Consider the following 10,643-nt stretch of genomic DNA (forward strand, 5'->3'; position numbering starts at 1 on the left):
AACCTCAGTTCCTAAAAGATCTTTGCTATCCTGTTGGGTCAGCCCAACCATCTTATATCAGACTTCCCCAAACCAATGCAACAACTTTTGAAATTAAACCTCAAATCATTAACATGCTCCCTAAATTCACTGGTAATGAAAATGCATATATTTTTATTAAAAAATTTGAGGAAGTATGTGACACCATGAGAATACACCAATTATCGGATGATGCTATTAAACTTAGGCTGATTAATTGTGCTCTCAAGGACAGTGCTAAGAAATGGTTATATAGTCTGCCCAACCACTCGATCACAACTTGGGATGGATTTGTAAAAACTTTCTTGAGAAAATTTTTTCCACATCATAAAACAGCTAAGTTAAGAAATAAAATTAATCAATTTTATCAATTTGGGGGTGAGTCTTTCTGGAAGTGTTTTGATCGTTTCAAGAATCTTTTAACCCAATGCCCACACCATGAAATTGAGACTTGGAGACTATGCCAAACCTTTTATGAGGGACTAAATTCAAACTCTAGAATCATGCTAGAGTCAATGGGTAAGGGCCAGTTTATGAACAAACCAGATCTAGGGTTTCAGGGTTAGATCTTGAAAAAGAGGGTTAGATCTTGAAACTTTTTCAAGATCATACAGCGGAAGACTAAAATAAATCAAAATTTATTTTCTAAGATCAGAAAATTCTTAGATCTAAGATCCTATTACATGATTATTATATGGTATTAAATCAAAAATTAAAATATATAAATATAGCATGAACTACATGTTGATCATATCAACATGTTTCTATACTACATCTAATGTATGTATTAAACAATAGATCAGACCTATTACCTTGCAAGTTAGACGTTCTAACCTTGCTGATCTGGACTTGAGGATGATGTTGCAAGCTGCACATACGTCCGGCCTCTAGGAGTCGTCCACACGAGCCCACGAATCTCGATCAGAAGTCCTGCTTCAGGAAATCAGCACAGTATGCTAGTACTGCGCTGATCCTTCTTTGATGGTTGATCAGGTGCCTCCTTCTTCTTGATTTGGACTCTTCCAAAGATGGAAAGTAGAAGGAGGAGTTTCAGATCTGAGACACTCTCAAGAAACTCAAGATGGAGGGAGAAAAGATGTGAAAACAAAAACCCAAGAAGAAGACCCTCTTCTTCTTCACATTTTTCTCTCTAGACACCCAAACTTGCATCTTTTATATCTCCATGACCCAAAGGTATTTCTCTTTGATTTTTGGATGGTACAGAGCACTCACAAATCTCTGACTTCTTCTAAAATTTCATAAAGAAACTCATCTTATATAGAGAGATATGATAGAGTCTTTGTCTAGGTCAAACACCTAGTCAAGGCTTATCCAAACATGGCAAGTTAAGGGACGCCCAACTCTTGAGCACCTCCTTCATATTTTCATATATGGATCAATATAAAAGGGTGCACAATGTACATGCTAAAAACTACGAAAATTTCAAAAAAAATTTGGATAAATTCGATGCAAAATTGAAAGAGTTTTGGATTTCTAAAACTCTATCTCATAGAATTCGAAATCCAAACTTATTCCTTTTAGATTTGATCCAAACCACCTTCCATGTAAGAAAGAAGAGAGGAGACCTTTTGTGAACGTGGGAGAGATCTGAGAGAGGGCTTTTATCACCCAAAATAAGTGGAGATTGACGTTGAATAAGAGAGAGGGCGTGGAGAAGGCTTATGTGGCGCAAGGTGGAATCCTAGTCTTACTAGGATTCTGTCTTATGACTTGTTTTAATTTGGTTTTCCAAACCAAATCAAATCAAAATTAGATCAACCTAATTAAAATAGGTCTTAACCCAATTAATAACCTAATTTAATCAGATTAAATTAGATTTAAATCTGATTTAATTTTCTAATCAAATTAGAAATTAGATTGACCCAAGTCCTAGTTGAACTAGGACTAGTTTTTCCTTGCACTTGGCTTATCCAATAAACCAATTGGACTTGATCCAATCAAGCTCAAAATAAATCTAATTAAATCATATTTAATTAGACTTAATCTCAGCCCATTGGCTTAATCAAATTAAGCCAATTAGCAATCGAATTGCTAATCGATCCTCCTGCAACACTTGCACTGGGTTAAATGTCAATCGTATTGATCATTTAACCCTAGAACGATTCTTAATCGTTGATCAACCATCTGATCAGATCATGAACTCTAATGTGTGTGACCTCATAGGTCTGAACCTAAGCCGGTAGCATAGGAACAAATTCCTATACCAATCGAAGTGACCATCTAGCAATGGTACCCGACGATCGGATAGGTCGAAAGTGTAGAACAACATCCTTAGAACCCATGCGGATATAGTTTTCATATAAGTCATCCCCTTGACCAAAATGATCATAGGACACCCCAGAGCTCAACTATCAACTCTGATCAGGTTGTCCACATTGTATTTCAAAATATCAAATCCATCTGATGGATTACCCTGGCCAAGGTTTTGCTAAATTGAAATACAGCGACTCATTCTTCTCCAACTCTTGGAGTGGTCAATCCCATCTCGATCACACTCTGACTTCACAAGTACTTGACTGTGTCCAGAAGCCTTCCATCCCTGAATTAGAAATTTAGTTAGTCCAGTACCAAAGCACAGTGAGTTGCTTGCAAGTCACTGAGGCGATCTCAGGTCTAAGGGACACTTATACCTATATCCCATCAGAGATATTCTCGATAGTAGAATACTCTGGAGTTGATCACGTTCAATGATGATGTACCCTTATATCTCACCTGTATGCCATACCAGTGTCTCCACACTCCTTGATTAAGAGGACAACCAACCCATATGGCCTACAGCGACCTATGCTCGATAGAAGCTGTCGTCCTTATTAACAGCCTATCATTTGGTCGTGAACAGTTTTAAGGACTAATCGATAAATCCTCTCTTTATCGAACCTAAATAGTCCTAAGAACTTCATCATAACAACGGAGTTCATTAGAAGATGAAAGCTTATGATGAAGATGCCAAATATATTTTATTTATTAACAAATCAATTACAATACTTGGTTGCTCAACCGTCAACAGCTTGACGATTGACTTTTTGGGACACATTTCCCAACAACTCCCACTTGTCCTAAAGCCACTCGGCACAGTATCTAATACCCATCTTCGACTTGTGGTTGTCGAACTCCTTTATTGCCAGGGCTTTAGTGAAGGGGTCGGCTAGGTTCTCCTTTCCGTCGATCTTCTGAAGGTCGACGTCACCTCGATCCACGATCTCTCGGATCAGGTGGAAGCGGCGCAAGATGTGCTTCGTCCGCTAATGTGCTTTGGGTTCCTTCACCTGAGCTATGGCACCAGTGCTGTCGCAGTAGAGCAGGACTGGACCATCGAGGGAGGGTGCTACTCCGAGCTCGTTGATGAATTTTCTCAGCCACACAGCTTCTTTCGCGGCATCTGATGCTGCGATATACTCCGCTTCACAAACAGAGTCTGCCACAGTATGCTGCTTGGAACTCTTCCAGCAGATGGCTCCACCATTCAGAGTAAAGATATAACCCGACATGCTCCTACTGTCATTATGGTCAGATTGGAAGCTGGAGTCTGTGAACCCCACAAGTTTCAGATCTGACTCGCCATAAACCAACCATTGGTCCTTAGTATTTCTCAAATACTTAAGGATGGCTTTAACCACTTTCCAGTGATTTTTTTAGGATCAGATTGGTATCTACTCACTACTCCTAGTGAGTATGCCACATCTGGTCTTGTACATGTCATGGCGTACATGATAGATCCCATGGCTGAAGCATATGGGACTCTACTCATACGCTCTCTCTCTTCAGGAGTTGTCGGACAATCCTTCTTAGAGAGAGAAATTCCATGGCCTATCGGTAGATAGCCCTTCTTGAAATTCTCCATGCTGAACCTCTTCAGCACAGTGTCTATGTACATGGACTAGGATAACCCAAGCATCCATTTAGATCTATCCCTATAGATCTTCATCCCTAGGATGTAGGATGCTTCACCCAAGTCCTTCATGGAGAACTGTGATGACAACCAAACTTTTATTCCCTGTAGTGCGGGGATGTCATTCCCGATTAAGAGAATGTCATCCACGTACAAGACAAGGAATACCACAACTGGACCATTTGCCCATTTATAGATGCAGGGCTCTTCTCCATTCTTAATGAAGCCATACATTTTGATCACCTTATCAAAATGCATGTTCCAACTCCGAGAAGCTTGCTTCAGTCCATAAATGGATCTCTGAAGCTTGCACACCTTGGACTCATCTGTGGATGTAAACCCTTCAGGTTGTATCATATACACCTCTTCAGTCAGCTCTCCATTCAGGAAAGCTGTCTTTACATCCATCTGCCAGATCTCATAATCCAGATGGGCAGCTATTGCAAGCATTATCCGAATAGATTGGAGCATTGCCACAGGGGAAAACATCTCATCATAGTCAATACCATAACGTTGACGATACCCCTTGGCAACCAGACGGGCTTTATAGGTCTCCACCTTTCTGTCTGCGCCCCTCTTCCTTTTGAAGACCCATTTACACCCAATGGGTTTAACCCCTTCAGGTGGGTCAACCAATGTCCATACATCGTTGACCTTCATGGACTCCATTTCGGATTTCATGGCTTCAAGCCATTTCTCGGAATCAGGTCTCTGCATAGCATCCATATAGGTGATCGGATCCTCATTATTCTCATCAAGTTCGATGGGATCACCATCCCGGACCAAGAAACTGTAGTATCTGTCCGGCTGACGCGGTACTCTACCGGATCGCCTTAATGGTGCAGGTATATTGGGCTCCGGATGTGATCTAATCATATCCGACTCAGTTTCAGCTATTGGTGTCGGTCCTTCTACCTGTTGAACTTCATCAAGTTCAACCTTAGAGGCAATGGTTCCTTCACCAAGGAACTCTTTTCTAAAAAGATTGCCTTAAGGCTGACGAACACCTTTTGTTCATCAGCATGGTAGAAAAAATATCTTTTGTCTCTTTGGGGTACCCTATGAATGAGCATTTGTCAAACCTAGGTCCAAGTTTGTCTGTGACTAATCGTTTGACATAGGCCGGGCACCCCCAGACCCTAAGGTGTGAAAGTACCGGCTTACGCCCTGTCCATATCTCATATGGAGTCTTAATTACAGACTTACTTAGAATCCTTTTAACAGATAACAGGCCAATTCGAGTGCATATCCCCAAAAGGATATCAGCAAGCTAGCAAAAACCCATCATGGATCGGACCATGTCTAACAAAGTCCGATTCCTCCTTTCAAACACACCATTATGCTGTGGTGTTCCTGGAGGAGTCCATTGAAAGAGAATCCCATTCTCTCTTAGATATGTGAGAAACTCATTAGAAAGGTATTCTCCTCCTCGATCAGATCGAAGAGTTTTAATACTCTTCCCAGTTTATTTTTCTACTTCACTTCAGAATCGTTTGAACATTTCAAATGAATCCGACTTATGTTTCATCAGATAGACATATTCATATCAGGATAGGTCATCCGTGAAAGTTATGAAGTAGAAATATCCACCTCTAGCACTGGTGCTCATGGGCCCGCATACATCAGTATGTACTAGGCTCAAGAGCTCAGTAGCTCTCTCACCTTTTTCAGTAAAAGGTGACTTGGTCATTTTACCAAGAAGACAGGACTCACAGGTTGGAAGTGATTCACAATCACTAACTTCGAGGATTCCCTCTTGAGTCAACCTATTTATTCTGTTCTTGTTTATATGACCTAGCCTACAGTGCCATAAGTAGATATCTGACACACTATCTAATCTAGGGTGCTTGCCAGTAGAATAGACTCTTATCAGGCTTGACCTTTTTGGTCTGGCTCTGCACTAATGTCCTAGCCTGAACTTGCACCTTCTTTACTTTCTTCTTCTTGTTCTTCTTCCTTTTCTTAAAAGGTCGAGAACCAGAAGACGAACCTCCCACTAAATTCACCGAATCCTTGTGAAGTTGGTGATCCTTCTCAAAGTTCTGAAGCAACCCCAGTAACCCGTGGTAGTTCTCTTCAGGCTTTGTCATTCTATAATGAGTGAGGAATGGGAGATAAGACTTGGGCAGCGAGTTCAGTATTGCATCTTTCCCAAGCTGCTCATGCAAGAAAAGTCGAGCTTGCTCAATCATTCCATCAGCTCGATCATGTACAATACATGATCAGTGATAGAGGTACCATCCTGCATTTTGGTGTTGAAGATGGCACAACTAGTATTATGCCTCTCCACGTCATCGGGTGTGCCAAAGGCATCCTCCAACACTTGAAGCTTGTCCTTTGACTGAGCCATCTCGAATCTGTGACTGAACTCGTCGCTCATGATAGCCAGCATGATACAGCGCACCGTGGTCCGATCACTGAGCCACTTCTGGTAAGTGTCTCTGATTGTTCCACGTGCATTGATAGCTGGCTCCTCAGGTGCAGGATCTATTATCACATATAGGATCCGTTCATGCTCCAGGACTATCTTCAACTTTCGGTACCAGCTACCGAAGTTGGGTCCCACCAACTTATCATTGTCCAACAATGATCGGAGCGATAGGGAAGTGGCCATATTTGCACAAAGGAGAACCATAACCTAATTAGTAATTGATTCATTAAACCTAAAGATTTGGACTTTAATCAAAAGGTTTCTCCCACTATTTTATTCGAATTGGTAGCCTCTACCTCCAACTCGAGGAATTACCCGAATTCCTTAGCGGGTACTAGAATCCACTTAGACTGCACACAAGCCCAACTTTGGTTGGTCAACCCATGTACATCTAAGGGTAGGTTCATAACCAATTATTTCTATAAATAATTTCTAGTAATTTTAATTTTGCCCCAGAAACCTAATCAGTAGGCTTTGGCGTCCACTGTAAGGATCCGGTTAGGTCCAACCATTAACATGATCATACTTGGTGTATCTAACCAACGAATGATTAAGCCCAACTTTGGTTGGCTCACCTAACCACCATTAGAGAGACACTTCCAAGTCATCATATGATGAGTGATAATTCCATTAGTCAACAAGCACCAGGCCTTTGGGTCTGCAATGATTATTGAGTTAATGGACTCATTATCAAACATCTTAATGGAGGCTATGACTCAGTTATCTCCATAACTTTATCATTTTAAGGACCTAATAATTTTAGAAGATTTAAATAATTTAGAGGATGAGGTCAGATGAACCAGCTTATCATGATCCTCCCACTGGCTTCACCAAGTCAGCTTAAGGGAGACCAGGGCTGGTCTAGGAGCACCTAAATAGTCACACTGATTTACCTAGCTGACATGGGTCAGCTCGAATAGTCAAGTGATCCGATCAAAACATAATTTCACCAAGAGACCAGGTAAGTTCGATCAGTGGGAGGGTCTCCAAAGCTAGCCTTAGACACCATCAGAAATGGCCAGGTAAGCGGGCTCCCAATTAAAAACCACCGGTCTGGTTTACTTAGACACCAACTGGTTTAATTAGTTTCGATTAGATCAACCTAACAGTTCGTGCTAGACCGCTTAGCCAAGAATCAAGTCCATTTGGTTCTCATTAAAGACATGGACTTGACCAACTACAACTATTGTAATTGATCTAGAGAATCCTTGACCTAATCTAAGACAACAATTGATTAGATTTAGTCAATTCTCTAATTAAGTCCATCTTCAATCTAACCATAGGTCTAACCCAATTAATGGACCTAATTCCCCTAACCCATTAACCCAATGTGTTATGGTTTGTGTCTTAGGTTCTTCAATTCACAATCCTAGAACCTATTCAAACAACTTCTTAATTCTTAATTAAGTTTTGGGCTGAGGGTTGGGTTTGGCTTTTCAAAAAATAATTTTCATATTTGTAAAATAATTTTACAATATGATTCTACCAACCATATTGCATGTTTGATTCATAATCAAGATGCAAGTGAAATAAACATGAAACTACTTTAGATCTAATCTAAACAGGTTCATGTAATTGAAACAATTTCAACTTTAAACAATTTCTTTGCACAAAAATTATTAACAAAGAGATTTTATTTCAGATTTAAACATCTTTTAAATCTAATAAATCATAAATTTAATTTAGATCATATCTAACAAATTTATGATTAAAGATAAATCTACACAAACTAGGACAACCTTTACACTGTAAGGGGTAAACCTTACGCAGGACAACCTTGCAGTTTGTGATTGATCTAAAATTTTAATTTAGATTTAATAATCAGATTATAAATTATATCTAATCTAAAAAATAATCTAAGCATGTATAAATAATCATGTAATAAAGAACCTAGGCTCTGATACCAATTGAAAGGAACCAGATCTAGGGTTTCAGGGTTAGATCTTGAAAAGAGGGTTAGATCTTGAAACTTTTTCAAGATCATACAGCGGAAGACTAAAATAAATCAAAATTTATTTTCTAAGATTAAAAATTCCTAATCTAAGATCCTATTACATGATTATTACATGGCATTAAATCAAAAATTAAAATATATAAATATAGCATGAACTACATGTTGATCATATCAACATGTTTCTATACTACATCTAATGTATGTATTAAACAATAGATCAGATCTATTACCTTGCAAGTTAGACGTTCTAACCTTGCTGATCTGGGCTTGAGGATGATGTTGCAAGCCGCACATGCATCCAGCCTCTAGGAGTCATCCACACGAGCCCACGAATCTCGATCAAAAGTCCTGCTTCAGGAAATCAGCACAGTATGCTAGTACTGCCTGATCCTTCTTTGATGGTTGATCAGGTGCCTTCTTCTTCTTGATTTGGACTCTTCCAAAGATGGAATGTAGAAGGAGTAGTTTCAGATCTGAGACACTCTCAGGAAACTTAAGATGGAGGGAGGAAAGATGCGAAAACAAAAACCCAAGAAGAAGACCCTCTTCTTCTTCACTTTTTTCTCTCTAGACACCCAAACTTGAATCTTTTATATCTCCACGATCCAAAGGTATTTCTCTCTGATTTTTGGATGACACAAAGATCTCTCAAATCTCTGACTTCTCCTAAAATTTCATGAAGAAACTCATCTTATATAGAGAGATATGATAGATTCCTTGTCTAGGTCAAACACCTAGTCAAGGCTTATCCAAACATGGCAAGTTAAGGGACGCCCAACTCTTGAGCACCTCCTTCATATTTTTATATATGGATCAATAGAAAAGGGTGCACAATATATACCCTAAAATCCACGAAAATTCTAAAAAAATTTGGATAAATTCGGTGCAAAATTGAAAGAGTTTTGGATTTCTAAAACTCTATCTCATAGAATTCGAAATCCAAACTTATTCCTTTTAGATTTGATCCAAACCACCTTCCATGTAAGAAAGAAGAGAGGAGACCTTTTGTGAATATGGGAGAGATCTGAGAGAGGGCTTTTGTCACACAAAATAAGTGGAGATTGGCGTTGAATAAGAGAGAGGGCGTGGAGAAGGCTTATGTGGCGCAAGGTGGAATCCTAGTCTTACTAGGATTCTGTCTTATGACTTGTTTTAACTTGGTTTCCCAAATCAAATCAAATCAAAATTAGATAACCCAATTAAAATAGGTCTTAACCCAATTAAGAACCTAATTTAATCAGATTAAATTAGATTTAAATCTGATTTAATTTTCTAATCAAATTAGAAATTAGATTGACCCAAGTCCTAGTTGAACTAGGACTAGTTTTCCTTGCACTTGGCTTATCCAATAAACCAATTGGACTTGATCCAATCAAGCCCAAAATAAATTTAATTAAATCATATTTAATTAGACTTAATCTCAGCCCATTGGCTTAATCAAATTAAGCCAATTAGCAATCGAATTGCTAATCGATCCTCCTGCAACACTTGCACTGGGTTAAATGTCAATCGTATTGATCATTTAATCCTAGAACGATTCTTAATCATTGATCAACCATCTGATCGGATCATGAACTCTAATGTGTGTGACCTCATAGGTCCGAACCTAAGCCGGTAGCATAGGAATAAATTCTTATACCAATCGAAGTAACCATCTAGCAATGGTACCCGACGATCGGATAGGTCGAATGTGGTAGAACAACATCCTTAGAACCCATGCGGATATAGTTTTCATATAATTCATCCCCTTGATCGAAATGATCATAGGACACCCCAGAGCTCAACTGTCAACTCTGATCAGGTTGTCCACATTGTATTTCAAAATATCAAATCCATCTGATGGATTACCCTGGCCAAGGTTTTGCTAAATTGAAATACAGCGACACATTCTTCTCCAACTCTTGGAGTGGTCAATCCCATCTCGATCACACTCCTGACTTCGCAAGTACTTGACTGTGCCCAGAAGCCTTCCGTCCCTGAATTAAAAATTCAGTTAGTCCAGTACCAAAGCACAGTGAGTTGCTTGCAAGTCACTGAGGCGATCTCAAGTCTAAGGGACACTTATACCTATATCCCATCAGAGACATTCTCGACAGCAGAATACTCTGGAGTTGGTCACGTTCAATGATGATGTACCCTTACATCTCACCTGTATGCCATACCAGTGTCTCCACACTCCTTGGTTAAGAGGACAACCAACCCATATGGCCTACAGCGACCTATGCTCGATAGAAGCTGTCGTCCTTATTAACAGCCTATCATTTGGTCGTGAACAGTTTTAAGGACTAATCGATAAATCCTCCTTTATCGAACCTAAATAGTCCTAAGGA

The 10,643-nt window shown here is 39.5% G+C and overlaps 1 non-coding gene across 1 annotated transcript; it reads right to left on the reverse strand.

The window, feature by feature from the left end:
• Window positions 1-356: 356 nt before the first annotated feature.
• On the reverse strand, window positions 357-463 carry LOC114912859 (small nucleolar RNA R71). The gene has a single exon (XR_003798816.1). It is a non-coding gene; the product is annotated as a small nucleolar RNA R71 (small nucleolar RNA).
• Window positions 464-10,643: the final 10,180 nt, after the last annotated feature.

The sequence above is a fragment of the Elaeis guineensis genome, chromosome 3, assembly GCF_000442705.2.
Source record: "Elaeis guineensis isolate ETL-2024a chromosome 3, EG11, whole genome shotgun sequence".
NCBI lineage: Eukaryota > Viridiplantae > Streptophyta > Magnoliopsida > Arecales > Arecaceae > Elaeis > Elaeis guineensis.